Here is a 14443-nt window from a genome sequence, read left to right as displayed (position 1 = left end):
GAGCAAGGCTGTGCCAAACGAAGGATGCTGCCTTAAAACAGACTCAAATTCCAGCCCAGACCTCTCACCTCCCAGACAACTCCTTCCCCAGCGCATGTCCAACACCAACACCCTGCAAACACCACAAAGAAGCCCTCAACTTCCTGCCAGGACCCTCAGCTGTCCCTGTCCCTCTGCAGAGTTTCCCTCCCTCCAGCAGACCCCCTGGTTCCCTGCACGTGCTGTGGGATGGCACTCAGGAGGATCTGCTCCAAGGCCTTCCCCGGCAGCAAGCTCAGGCTGCCAGGCCTATGGATCCTGGATCATCCTTCCCACCGAGCCTTCCCATGCACGGCTCTTCCATTGGCACATCTGCGCTCAGCTGGGACTACTCTGCTCACCCAGGGCTGCTGGTAAAGGATCAAGAGCAGCCTGGCCAGGTCTTTCTCCAGCTCCTTCTGTGCTCTTGGGGAAGGTAGAACCTTCCACAGGAAAGCAACTGGTGCCACAAGGAGTGGGTGGCATCAGGCAGCTCTGGGGAAGCCCCTCAGGAATGCTGTATCCTGAGGGAACACTGTTGGCCTTGACCTGTTGGCACCTGCAGAAGCTTAAAATCAGCTGCCTCAGCTTCCAGGGCCTCTCTTGGCCAGCATCCTGACGTGGATGCAGGACGGCTGCCAGGCGCTGCTGGGACCCAGCGGGACAGGAGCGGCTGTCTCGTGTCCACGCAGCACCCGTGACACAGCCAGGGCCATCCCGAGAGCAGACAGACACTCACGGGCCAGCAGAGAGGAACAAGGAGCACTGGGCTCCTCTCAGGGTATCTCAGCTGGGCTCGCTCCACAACACGCCCCCATTTGAAGGCCTGCTGATGCCCAGCTGCCAGAAATGCCTCCCTTGTGCTCTCCAAAATGCACAGGGAAAGCCAAGGAGCAGGACACCTCGGCAGGCAACTCTTCCAAGCCTTTTCTGAGGCCAGGCACACACCAAGATCAGCCAAGACTCTCCACCACACTGCCTGGCCCACCCAGCCCAGTCTGTGCTGGCCCTGGGCCACAGCAGCTCCCAGCAAGCAGGAGGCAAATGCATCTTGCCAAGAGATGCAACACAGCAGACGGGAAGATGTGAAAAGTGAGTGTGTAAAGGCCTTTTAATTCACAGCTCCCACAGAGAGCTGTGGGGCTCACAGATGGACAGAGATGGTTCTGCTCACCCCTCTGTCCAAAGGGGGGGTAACACACGCTGCTGCAGGTGCTTGGGTTGGTCCCTGCAGGTCCAGGTGGATGCCAAACCTGCTCTTCACAGCCTTCTCCCTTCCCCTGTCCCTCTGCCAAGTGCAGTGGGCCTCAAGGACTGAAAGGAGCACAGAGAGCCAAAGGGGGACACTTGCACCTGCCTCACTGGGAGCTCCCTGGGAAGCACTTTCCTTGAGAAGCAAGCCCCTGTCCTCCAAAGGCATTTCCCCAAATGTGCGGCTTTTCTGCTCAACACCAACACACCCTTAGGAAATGCTGGCAAGGCTGAAGGACTTCACGTCCTTTCAGGACAGGCACTCCAGCTCTAGCTCCTATTCCCCCAAGTGCCTTTCCAGGTGGAGGCTCAGACGTGCAGCCCCAGGCCCTCTACAAACACAAGCTGCTCAGTGCCTCTTCACCTGCCTCAACTCCTGCCTGCGCCCACGGCACCAAGACCAGGCTGTTCCCAGCCAGAGCCCAGAGCCCTGCTCCCGCAGGACGCTCTTGCCAGCACCTTCCAGGCCTCTCTGCTGTGCACACAGCGCTTTTCATGCCCGCTCCCAACAGGCTCTGGAAGGCAGAGCACAGCCTGGCTGCCTCTGCCACCAGCACAGCCCAAACACAGGCGGAGGAAGAAGCAGCAGGGGCTGTTTTGCGGCCATGCCCAAGAGAGACTGGAAGGGTGCCCTCCCTCTGCTCTCACTTGCTTGGCTTTCTGATTGTCTCTGAGCCTGGGGCTGCCATTCCTCACTTGTGGGCACCAGAACCACAGCCGGGATCCCGGCACTGCCTGACAGCGCTCCGGGCACTGGCAGGGTCGTGCGTCCCAGTCTTGGGCACCGCGCTGCTGCTTCCTTTGCCCTCAGGCACACCCAAAGGTCCCTGCTAAGCCTGGATGGTCGCTGGTTCGGCCCTCTCCCTGATCCTGTGCAGGGATGGACACTGCTGAGCCTTCAGGAAGCTATTCCTGAAAACTTCCAGCATTCCAAGCTCCTTTGCCCTCCGTGAAAGCTTGCCATGGAATCCCTCACAGCTGCCTTCAGAGCATACTCAGCTTGGCTCTTCCAAATTCCAGGGGCTCCAGGCTGCTCAGCAAGATCTGCAACTCCACAGGGTTGTGGAACTGCACCTTCAGCACAGGCACCTCTCCAGCCTCATCTGCCCTCGTTCTGTGTGTGTGTGCACAGAACACGGCGTGGAAGAGAACAGCAGCAGGGGCCTGTGTGTCCCAGGGCCCGGGATTTGGGCCGCTTCAGCTCCACGGAGATGAGGGTAAGGGGTAGAAACCAAACTGTTTATTAATGGAAGGGAAGGGGAAGGGATGAGATGGGGGGAAAAAGAAGGTGATGGGCAGGGTCTGAGGGCTGGAGGGAGGGAGCTGTCAACAGGGAGGGGGAAGGCAGCAGCTATGGGAGCTTGCAGCAGGCACAGCTGTGGCCAGCATCAGGTGTGCCTGGGGCTCCAGTGACATTGAGTCCTGGTGCTCTCTTCACAGTCTCCTGGTACTCTGCTGTCGTGGTTTGACACGGAAAATGAATTTTCTCAAAAGAAAGAGGTCAATTTGGATATGACCAATTGAAGGTGGACACGCCTCTGAGAACACAGAGGGGTTAAAAGCAGAATTCCCAGGAGAACCCGCTCTCTTTGGTTCCGGTCAGCGTGCAGTGCTGGACTCTCCCCTGCCCATCCGTGGCTGGGCGGGGGAGGGGAAGGCCCCTGGCCTGACTGAGGTAGGCCAAAGGGTGGAGGGGCCTGGGAACCCCCTGCAGATGGAAGGGTGGAGAAAATCTGGGATGTCTCCGTTTCCCCCCAGAGTCTCTCTTTCTCAAGAGAGAGAGAAAGAGACAGCGGTGGTTTTGCCAGCAGTTCACCGCGGGGAAGAAGAGCTGGGGGGGGCCGCAAGGTGCCCAGCTGCCTGTGGGAGTGGGAGCCTGGGCAGCGAGCCGTCTCTGGGAGTCGGGACTTTTAACCCTTCCTGAGAAATGAAAGCTTTGTGAAATTTTTCTCCTCCTCGGTTTGAAAGAGAGGAAGAGAGACAGCTTGGACCCTGGGATGTTGGAAGGAGAAATTTTAGGTGGGAGGAGATGATGGAGTGGCTTTTGGCTGGACTTTTTCTTGGTAGCCACAGACTGAACTGATCTTCTCCTCCAAGAGAGACTGTATTTTAGGAGGATGCTGGTGAGCCAAAGAGACCATGCTTCAGCTGGGAAAAGACAGAAGTTGAACAAACAAAGAAAAGTTAGGGAAGTTTGTGGTGGTGTCCCCTGTCTTCAGAGAAGAAGAGAAGATCTCTCTTCTTGGACCCTCAGCCCCAGGGGGAAATTGGGGGAATTGTGGTCCCAAAAATAAAAAACTGAACTGTTGTTTTTTCCCCTCTTGGCAGGGCATCCTTGAAAGGAAAAATCCTAAAAGCAGTCTGTCCATCCATGCATTGGTGGTGAGAGCACTGTGCATGGAAAGGAGAGGGCCACCATGGCAAACTCTTTCTCTGGGTGGTGCCATGTGTGACATGGAAGCACAGGATGTGGCAGCTGTGTTTCCTGGGCGGGTCTGTGGCACAGGAGGGGCTCCTCTCTTCCTTGATGAACTGAGTATCGATTGTCTGGAGGGTGGACACCTGATTGGAGTCCAGATTGTGTCTCACTGTGGTTTGTTGGGGTTGGGTGGTGAGAGGAGGAATACTTTGGAAGGTTTTCATTTTAAATTTTGTGTGGTGTTTTTATCTTTTTTTTTCTTTTATAGTAGTATAGTAGTAGTAGCTTAATAAAGTTTTTTTCCTTGTTATTAAGCTTGGGCCTGCTTTGCTCTGTTCTCGATTGCATTTCGCAGCATTCAATTGAGAGGTTGCATTTTCATGGGGGCACTGGCATTGTGTGCCAGTGTCAAACCATGACAGCCATACTCCTTGATTTCCTTCTCAGGCTTTTCCAGTCCAGGTGTCTCCAACTATGCCAGGGGGCAGTGTCCGGGGTTGACATTCCTTGATGTTTGCGGATGATGATCGTAGATTTTTCTCCATGGTCATTATGGTTTTTGGGTACCTTTTGGGTTATTCCCAGTTTATTGAGATGTTAAGCTCATTTCCCTTGAGTGGTGTAACATCCCTTAAAAAACCCATTAGAATTCCTTTCCCCAAGGCAAAGGCAAACCAAGCCTGACTAGAGAAATGAAAAAAAATTAAACTTGGTAGATTATCCAACACACATGTGCAGTGCAAGCCCCCGGCTGCTGAGTCTCAGGAGAAGGCTGAGGGAAATGCACCCACTACGCCCCCTCTGCGACTCACTCGGCATCTGGTGCAGAAGTTTGGATGTCTGCAGGGGTTGCTTGTCTCCTCTGGGTCTGTTCTTCCTTCCCTCTGGGAGGGCCTTAATGGAAATCAGGTCCATTTCTCCTGCAGACCAGAGTGGCAGGGAGTCACTGCAGGCTGGTGATACTCTGATACAAGGAAACAGGTGTGCATACAAACCAGGCTGTGAAAAGCCAGTGTCCATAAAGGAGCCAGAGGAGCCCTGCAGCTTTGTTTGAATAAAGGGAGAGAGTCCATGGGGACATCTGCTGCTGGGCTTTTCTCTCTCAAAGTTTTGGAGGACACAGCCTCTATTTAAACTCCTGGCCACATGCTGCCCTCTTCCTTTCCCCACTGGCTGAGGTACCAGGCCAGGGGACTGCAGGGACCTTTGTACCCTCTTTTCCTTTTGCAAGGTATTACTTCTGGTCTCCATCCAAACTGTAATAGATAGAATATGAGATGATTGGCTCTTGCAATTAAGGGATGAATATTGTGTGTATCTTAAGAGAAGCTTCTTTGATGTAGAGTTATGTTATTGTGATTTGTTGTTTAGATGTTCTCCGTTCTCCCCACAGTCCCCTTCCCCCTTTTATAAATGAAAATTAGTCCAGCCAAATTTAAAATGAAACAATAAAAAGTTATTCAGGATTGAATTCTCTCTGAGCAGGCCAAAAGGAAAAGGACAGCGCTGAGCCCAGGTTCGGCACTGGGTGCGTGACAGGAAGGAGCCTCTCGGCAGAGGTTCCCCTGGACACACACACCACCCTCCCAGACCCTGCAGTTCTTATAGGAAATTTTCTGCCCGAGGCCAGGATTTCAGTCACCTGCCTTTTCTTTCCATTCAGAGTCCCACATATTCATAAAGTTCTTTTCTCTGAGCCGGGGTTGAACAATCCAGGTCCAGGTGTGGACAATTTTTCCTGATGAGGTTATGGGAACCGTGGCATTCAGATGCATCAGCCCGGAGGACTCCAGCGATCCCAATCTTGAGTCGCTACCGGGATGATCAGCTCCCAGGTGTTCCAGTATCTCCTTTTGGGACAGCCCATCTCCAGACTAGCCACATGTATTAATTGTAAATGAGGCATTGTCCAAAAAAACCTGGCTCTGGTGTAAACAAATATGTGTGTGTGTGGGGGGGCAGCTTACAGTGCTGGTATGTGTATTGTGTAAAAACTAAATATTATACATGCCAAATCATATTTGCCTTGATTCAATACAACAATATTTCATTGGAGTAAATGATAATCATACATCTGACCCCCCACTCCCTATTGTTCCCACCAGACAGCCTGGGCTGTCTAGACAGGTAGAAAGAAGGCGTGTGTGGTATTCACATATCCTTTGAACAGTGAGAGACACAGGCCTTCCCAGGAACATCCTGGGGAAGGCTGTGAGAAAGCTCAGAGAAAGAAGAAAAACAATTATCTCCATTTGCTGCATCTGATGTTTGGCACATGTGGAATGTGTTATGGAGATTGTTTACCAAAGAGGGATTTCTTCATTGGACTCTGGTGATGGTGTTTTGATTTCATTTGACCAACTGGAGCCACTCTGTGTTGGACTGTCTCTAAGGGTCACGGGTTTCTCTTCAGTATAGCAGTAATATAGTTTTTAGTATAGTGTAATATAGGACAGCTTAATAAAGCTTTTATTCATCCTTCTGCAAACATGGAGTCAATGCACGTCATTCCCTGCAGTGGGGGTCCACCACAATAGGTATCGACATATACCCCTTGCATGGGAGAGTAGGAATGGAAAAGCTTGTTGCTGGGGGGACGCGGCGTGACAACACCTGACCTTCAAATGCAGCTACAAGAAATAAATTCCACCAATAAACGGCAAAGAAGGGTTGACTGACAGACTTTGGGAGGGCCCAGGGGTGGCTGATGCACCCTCCAGGAATGTAAAAGGTGAAGCATCAATCTTGAAGATGAGGCAGCCACCTGGCAGGTAGCAGCCATGGGGCAGGGGGTCTTCCCAGGCCTGTTCTTCCTTATGAGTCCTTCTCTTATGTCTTTGTAAATGTCTAATAAACGTTTTAAAACTTTTAAAGTGTGCAGTTGTTTCTCACAAAACCCAGTCCTAAGGTGGGATGGTCGTGTTACTCCTGACAGGAATGGGCTCCCTGCAGTTCGAGCTGTTCTGCAGCCTGTGCTTGTCCATACCCTGCTTTGCTCTTCGGGTGGCAGATGGCTTGGGCAGGTCACTCCAGACACCTCGAGAGTGCCAGGGTAGGCCCAACCCCTAAAGCTCTCACAGAGCTGTGCTTGACTCCAAATTAGGTAAGCATGAAAACGGATTTTAAAGACTGTAGCACATCTGCAGTTTCAAGGGATAGTAAAGCCAGTGCTGCACTCTGAGAACTAAGTCCACAGTCTGAGTTGTTGATGTCATTTAACTAATTTGCAGCTCATTATTGTGATGATGATGATAGTAGCATAGAACATTTCCTTTTTTTTTTTCCTCCCCCAAATAAAAAGGTACCATTCAGCTTCTGGAGAAGAGAACTCTCAAAGGTGCAGTTTGGCAGTCATGGAGGCAGAGGTGGGGGAGAGAAAGATATGCCCTGGAGGGATGCTCTGGTGGGCTCCAGCATTTAAACAAGCTACTTTGATACATAGACTGGGCCATTTTCAATACTAAATGGCTGCATTAAATGGTTTTCCAGGCCTTATGCTGGCCAGAAAACTTTTAAAGCCCATGGGAGTTTAGCCTCCATGAGAAAGGCAGCATCAGTTCCTGTGCCAGGTGAGACATAGCGTTCAAAAGCTCAGCTTGTGTTTAGAGAAGCCACCAGCCTAATGTAAGCAAGGCCAGAAAGCTTCTCCAGTCCTGCTGAGCACGTGTGGCAGAGCTGTTGTGTTTTACAGCAGCTCCATGGCAGCGCAGCAGCTGCAGCAGAGGGCTCAGGACAGCCTTGGGGGGAGCAGGGCGGCAGGAAGCTGAGCAAAGCCCCTGCTCTATGACTGAGGCACTTTGTGCAGAAGCAAACAAAGATGGTGACTTGAAAAGATTCCTGCTGTGCTCAAGGTTTGCCTCTGAAGACTGAGAGGTGAGCTTGTCAGGAATCCCAGAAAACATCAGGGAAAAGGTTTTAGGTTAGTTGTTGTGATTAGGCACAAGTCTCCTGTGGGAAAAGAGCCTCTGAAGCAGGCTGTGAGTCATAGAGTGACTTAGTTTTTAGTAGAGCATAGACTAGCAATTCAATGCATTTTATATTTTTATTCTAAAAGTGTGAAAATATTCTAAGTTTTTCTGAATACTAAAACTACTTTGAAAAATATAGAACTGTTGTGGGAAAAGGGACTAAATATTTGGAGAATTTTCTATGAAAAATATTCCTAAATCCTGCAAAATGAAAACTAAACACAGTAGCTGCTGGTCTCAGGTGCCCGAAGCCCAGCTGCTGCCTGCCCAGCACTGGCTGTGCCCAGACAAGCAGCTCCGCCAGTGCTGGTGGGAGCACCCAGGGACCAGAGCTGAAGCCCAAAGATGCTGCTGGAGTCAGGCCCTACCCTGGCAGGAGGGCTGTACCTCCTGTCCTGGCTGGACACCAGGGCCAGCACCTTTGGTGACAGAGGGTTCTGTTATGGGTGGTGGCAGCATGTCCCCAGCAGTAAGTGGGTAATGCAGCTGTGGAAGGCATGTTGGAAACTGGCTTGGGGAAGGCTGATGACAGGAACAGATCTGCATGCTGAAGTCATCTGGTCTTGTGAAGCTGCAGAGGCGCTGCTGTGGAGAGAGGAGTGGCTGAGGCCCCAGCTGCCAGTGGCACACAGGGAGCCTCCTGCACAGCAGGCCCAGAGCTGGCAGGGCTCCCCAGCACGGCTGGAGCGGCTGGCACACCTTGGCCCAGCTGGACAGCTGCCCCTCAAGGCCCCGGCGAGCAGGGGACGGCTCTGGGCAGGCTCCCTGGCCAGGAGCGGGCCCCAGAGCGCCTCTGCCTTTCAGGGGCGATCTCGTCCCCGCTCTTTCTCCTCCCCACCTTGCTGTGCCTCTGCCCTGTGCCCCTGGGGCTGCTCGTGGCCAGGCAGCCTCAGTGGGACCAGCACTGGCTGCAGCCCCAGCGGGCCCCAGGACAAGGCCCAGCAATGAAGGGGCCAAGGAAAGCACTGGGCACAGCAGAACCTTCAGCCGAGTTCTTTGGACAGCCATGGACTGGCCACAGCTCCACTGCAGCCTGACTGGAAATGTTTCCCATCTACATTAGACTTTTAAAATAAACTGTTTGAGGGAAAGATGATGAAAACACTCACCGTTTTCTCTTGCAGTAACACCAGATTCCAACACAGGTGAACATGAAGGAAAGCTCCAAAAAAAGCAGACCTGCAATTAACTGTATCAAACAGTGTGTTTCCCAATAGCAACCACTTCTGAGGCTGTTCTGGGCATCGGGAACAGGTGTTGTGGGGCCGGCAGCATCTGTGGGAGCAATGGGGAGCGTGAGCCCGCGCTGTGCTGCACTGCTGAGCTGGCAGCACGGTGGATGCGGCCAGGACGTGCTCTGTTTGCCCCAGAGCTGGGGCCTGCAGGCACCTTGCCACCCCTTGGCACAGGCTGTGCCACCCAACAAAGCCCAGCAGGCCGGCAGGAGAGCCCGGGGCCAGCACAGCTGCTTGGGCCGTCTCTGCTTGGAGGGACAGGGACCAAACCCATCCCTGAGCAGCCCCTGCCAGCCCTGGCCCTCCCTGCCCCGCGACAGCTCCCCCAGCCCCAGGGGACAGAGCCAGGCCCTGTCAGGACCCAGTGCAGCCCCTGCCCAGTCGGGAGCCAGGGCTGGCTCTGGCCCTGGGCTCACAGCAGGGCTCCCGCTCGGGGCTGCTCCTGTGCCTGGGGCCTCTGGGCACTCAGGGCCGGCTGCGGGAGCAGCTGCAGAGGGAGGGACATTGTTGGTGCACGAGTCCCGATTCCCCCGGGGCTGTGAACGAGCTCCAGAGGCCTGGAAGCCCAGGCACCTCCAGCTTTGGCTGCTGCTGGGCCGTGCAAGGGCAGGGCCTGGGGGAAGAGCTGCTGCCACACAGCCCCGCCGAGGGCTGAGCCCGGCACAGCAATCACCTCCTGTGCCTGTGCCCGTGCCTGGCATCGCCTTCCTTCCTGCAGCAGAGGTTGGCACTGAGCCACTGCTTCCTCCGGGATGTGCCTCCTTCTGCAGAGATGTTTGGTCCATTTCTTGAGAAAGGAAAAGAGACAGCTGGATCAGATGGAACCATCCGCCATTGAGGGAGGTGGCATCTTCAGGAGGCAATGCTATTCAAATCATGGTTAAGGACCAGAAAAACATCTGGGTTTTGGGACTGGGCCATGGCCCTCCCTCCTTCAAGCACCTGCCAAGCCTGGGCAGAAGTCATAAGGGGATGACCCAGGGCGAGGGCACACCTGTGCATGGTTCTGTCCTGGCACCTGCAGCGATGCCCCCCTGGCCGAGCTTTGGGCTCTGAGCTGGCAGCTCTCGCAGGGGGAAAGGCCTTGACCTACCCTCAGCATCTCCCAGAGCCTCCATCCTGAACGTGGGTTGGGAAGCCAGATCACTTTCACCAGCAGGGTTATCTGCAAAGAAAGGCAGGACAGAACAGCTCCTGTGACAATGTAGGAGATCCTCAGGCTGCACCCAAGGCTCAGCCCCAGGACACAGCTCTGGGCCCGGCCCCTTCCCTCTCTGCTCTTCTCTGGGGCTGCACAGAGCACACGGAAGGACACTCTGGCATTGCACACAGGAATAAAACTGACAGCTAAATGCTCCTTCCTCCCACTGACAGTGATCCTGTGGGATCACTCAGGGCTCCAGAAAGGGAGCAGGGCGAGGCTTCCAGATTCCTTCAACCCTGGGATGATGTTAAGGGAAGTGGAAGATGGGTGAGCTCTTGTCACACTGACTCTGATTTTTGTCTCAGGAAAGGCATATTGAAAACTTGCCTCCAACATCCTCCAAGAACTTCAAGCCATTTTCCACCACGGCTTCATAATAATCCAAGTCGCCATCCAAATCTAGAAGTGAGCACAGATCAGAACCATTTCCTTGGTGTGCTGTGGTCCCCTTCTGCCTTTAGGATCTGAGTACTTGCAAGGGGGTTGGGTAAGGCCTTGGGATCCAGATGTGAATGGAAAAGGCCAAAGGAGCACAGGGCCTGGGGAGCTCAGGGCTTGCTCCTGGTCACTGTCCATGCTCTTTGCAGGCCCTGGCAACATCCATGGATGGGCAGCTGGAGCAGCCTGGGGCCCTGGGGGTTCTCTTCTTCCCACAGAGGAAACCCTCCCTAAAGCCCAGGGGAAAACTGCAGCAGGCAGTTCCACAGGTATCCCTGCCTCCCCCTGTCCCTCCTGCCCTCTTACTGCTGGGACAAATCCCTCAGCCCAATGGCACATAGCCAGGCCCTCTCAGGACACTCTGGAGCCTTGCTCTCCCCCTCTGCCCTTTCCCCACCATGGGCACCCCGTGCAGTCACTTCCAGAGCTCGGGACGTGTCTCCCACAGAGGGACCCCAGCAGGACTGCTCAGTACCGGAGTGCCCCGGGCATAATAATTCCTCTGGGCTGTGCCGGCCTTGTCCGGGCTGTGCCCACGCTGCCAAGCAGCAGAGAGGGCAGCTCAAGGCTCAGCAGGGCTCAGGCCCAGAGGCACAGCAATTACCTCCTGTGACTGTGCCTGGCATCGCCTCCCTTCCTGCAGCAGAGGCTGGCACAGAATCTCTGCTTCCTCTGGGAAACACTGCCTTCAGCACAGCTTCTCCATCTACTTTGGAAGAAAGGGAAAGGCACAGCTGGAGCAGGTGAGGCTGTATCCCTTAGGGGAGGGCGCATCTTCAGGAGGCAATGCTTGTCAAAGTCATTGATATGGATCAGGAAAAGGCACAAGCTGTTGGGACTGGGCCAGAGCATGCCCGAGTGAGTAGCGCTCCCTTGCAAACAGCTGTGCCTCCTGATGTGCTCAGAGACAGGGAAACTTCAGGGGATTTCAGGGTGTGCATGGCCCATGGTGCAGCTTGGGGTCCGTGTCAGCTGGTGCCAAATGCCTTCCTGCAGAAGCTGGGGAGAAGCTGCAGCCAGCCCAGGCTGGGAAACAGCCCTGCAGGCCAGGAGAGCAGCAGCAGGGCAGTGAGGCTGCCATGGATCCCTTCCCGCTGTGCCGGGCAGGGCCTGTCCAGATGTGCAGGGAAAGGCCCCGGCTGCTGAGTCCCAGGGGAAGGCTGAGGGAAATGCACCCACCTTGTCCTGCCTGTTCCATTTCCTTCAGCATTTTCCACATGACTTCAAATGGTTTCTGGGATTTCTTGTCTACCATCTGGTTGGTGTTTCCTATTGGAGGATCTTAACAGAAAGCTGTTCCATTTCCCAGGAATGGACCCCACAAAACCATTGCTCAGCCTGTGGGTTCAGCAGGGACACACTACTCACCCCTGTGATGGGAGCTGGGTTGGTGTGCATCATCCAGCCCAGGAGCTGGAGAGATCCTCTCTGCAGAAACGCCTGTAACTGAACAGGCACAGGAGCTTCTGTCACCTGGTTCCTTCCAGATGGTCAATGATTATGAGACACTGAGAACATACCTGCAGGATGCCCAGAGGGCTTCAAAGCGTCATACCGCCAGGCTAATGGAGAAGCCTTTGGGGCATCCCCATCTAGAAGCAAACCCAGATGAGAAGGTTTCCATTGTGTGCCAGGGCTGGCTCTGGCCCTGGGCTCACAGCAGGGCTCCCGCTCGGGGCTGCTCCTGTGCCTGGAGCCTCTGGGCACTCAGGGCCGGCTGCGGGAGCAGCTGCAGAGGGAGGGACATTGTTGGTGCACGAGTCCCGATTCCCCGGGGCTGTGAACGAGCTCCAGAGGCCTGGAAGCCGAGGCACCTCCAGCTTTGGCTGCTGCTGGGCCGTGCAAGGGCAGGGCCTGGGGGAAGAGCTGCTGCCACACAGCCCCGCCGAGGGCTGAGCCCGGCACAGCAATCACCTCCTGTGCCCATGCCTGTGTCCGTGCTTGGCATCGCCTTCCTTCCTGCAGCAGAGGCTGGCACTGACCCGCTGCCTCCTCCAGGAAGTGCCTGTTTCTGCACAGGCGTTTGGTCAATTACTTGAAAAAGGAAGAGGAACAGCTGCATCAGATGGAAACATTCCCCATTGGACAGGTGTGATCTTCAGGAGGCAATGCTTGTGAAACTCACAGGTAAAGATGAGGAGAATGCCCAGGCTATTGGGGCTGGGCCAGAGCACTCCCTTGTGAAAACAGCTGCGCCTCCTGATCTGCTCAGAGACTGGGAAATTGCAGAGGATCTCAGACCCGTCCACAGCTGCTCTGGGCATCCTGTGCCAGGGCCTCCCCCCGCTCACAGGGAACAATTCGTGCCCAATATCCCATGTGGCCCTGCCCTGCGTTGGGTTGAAACCACTCCTGGTGTCCTGTCACTCCAGGCCCTTGCCCAAAGCCCCTCTCCAACAAGCCTGTCAGTCCATTCAGTGTGAATGCAGATAAATGTCAAGTTGAGTATTTCCTGCTGAAAATCCAGTTATGAAGATTCATTTTACAACAGAAATTACAAAGTAAAGAAAATATGTAAGACGATGCCTCATCTGAATTATGGCCCAAATAATTAGGGTCACTTTCCTTGGCAGTAGTCTAAATGGGGTAAAGACCTAAAAACAGAAATCCTTCAGTCAGATAAATGACACCACAAAACAGTACAAGTGTACAACTGATTCTTTAGTTGCTTAATCACAGTAAATTGAGCATGACGAAATTTAACTCATCTGAGTTAAACAACACTGAAATCTGACTGGCATTAGGTCAGCTTCCAGACAGAATGAATTTTATGGCAAATTGATTACTATACTGTAACCATAATGTATGTATTCCTGTTCCATTGTAGCACAGACTTTCTTTATGCCTGTATCTTATCTGAAATTATTTACTTCAATCTGCTGTGGAGCAGAGTTGAGTCTCTGTCCTCTTCTGTCAGCCACAGTTGCCATCAGATTCGTCTGCCCAATGCTCATCCCACACACCAGGAAAGCAGCAGTGTGCTCATCCGGAGCCTCCCTCAGGGGGCTGCAAAGAAATCCATTAAAGAGATAGTAAATTACTGTGTAAATTACAAATAGCAAAGCAAAGGACTCATTTAGTGACCAGCAGTTTTACCACAAGGCTAAGTGACAGTCTGAAGCAAAGTTGAGGAAATTATCACATTTTTACACATGATTGCTCTTTGCAAACTGTGCTTTATTGAAACATTAAATACTTGAAGTGAAAATGAAACAAGCAACAGACACAGTGAGTTTGATAACATCAGATGTGCCTTCACACAGCACTCTTCACCTGACACTCTCTGCCAAGTCACTGCTTCCAAGATGCACAAAGCTTCATCAGTCATCACACTGGAGGAATGCAGTCTCCTTCATCAGCCAGCAACATTCAGGCTGTTAGCTCAGGAAACTTCCCTCACAAATAATATTTTACCTTTTAACAGCTAATTGAGGCTTCACAAAAAGAAAATAAAAAGACTCTCAGCCGTTGTGTATTACCATGCCTTTAACCTAATATCTTTATTCATTTTTTGCCAATTCTTATTCACAGATTAATTTCAAAAGTCCATTAACTTACACAAGTGAGACAAACTGAGATGCTGCTTTGAGACTGAGATCCATGACAGGGAAGTATTTTGCCAGAAAAGGTTTCTTTGAGTCATCCAGAACTCTGACATAAGCTTTAACTGTTTTTCCAATCTCCACCTGAAACAGATATATCCAGTCATTTTGCATTCACACCACTCTTATTTATTCGCATAAAAATTTTCACTTGATTTTGTATTATACTTGTAGTAGGCTAGTGGAGTTAGAGCCCCAAGGTTAGACTAGCACTGATTTTAAACACTAATCCCTGCCAGCTGGAGTTAGTGTCAGATGAAATGAATGAACTCAGGTCCTTCAGCTGGCAAGGGCATAATTAAAACATC

General features: G+C 52.9%; 1 long non-coding RNA gene across 1 annotated transcript; it reads right to left on the bottom strand.

The window, feature by feature from the left end:
- Positions 1-13173: 13173 nt before the first annotated feature.
- LOC140680584 (uncharacterized) lies at positions 13174-14215 on the bottom strand. Its single transcript, XR_012051925.1, has 2 exons — positions 14092-14215; positions 13174-13539 (listed from the first exon to the last, which is right to left on the bottom strand). It is a non-coding gene; the product is annotated as an uncharacterized lncRNA (long non-coding RNA).
- Between the last annotated feature and the right edge of the window lie 228 nt (positions 14216-14443).

Source organism: Taeniopygia guttata, chromosome 25 (genome assembly GCF_048771995.1).
Source record: "Taeniopygia guttata chromosome 25, bTaeGut7.mat, whole genome shotgun sequence".
NCBI classification, from domain to species: Eukaryota; Metazoa; Chordata; class Aves; order Passeriformes; family Estrildidae; genus Taeniopygia; species Taeniopygia guttata.
Note: the sequence above shows the minus strand (reverse complement) of the source record. Positions and strands in the feature narration are given on the sequence as shown.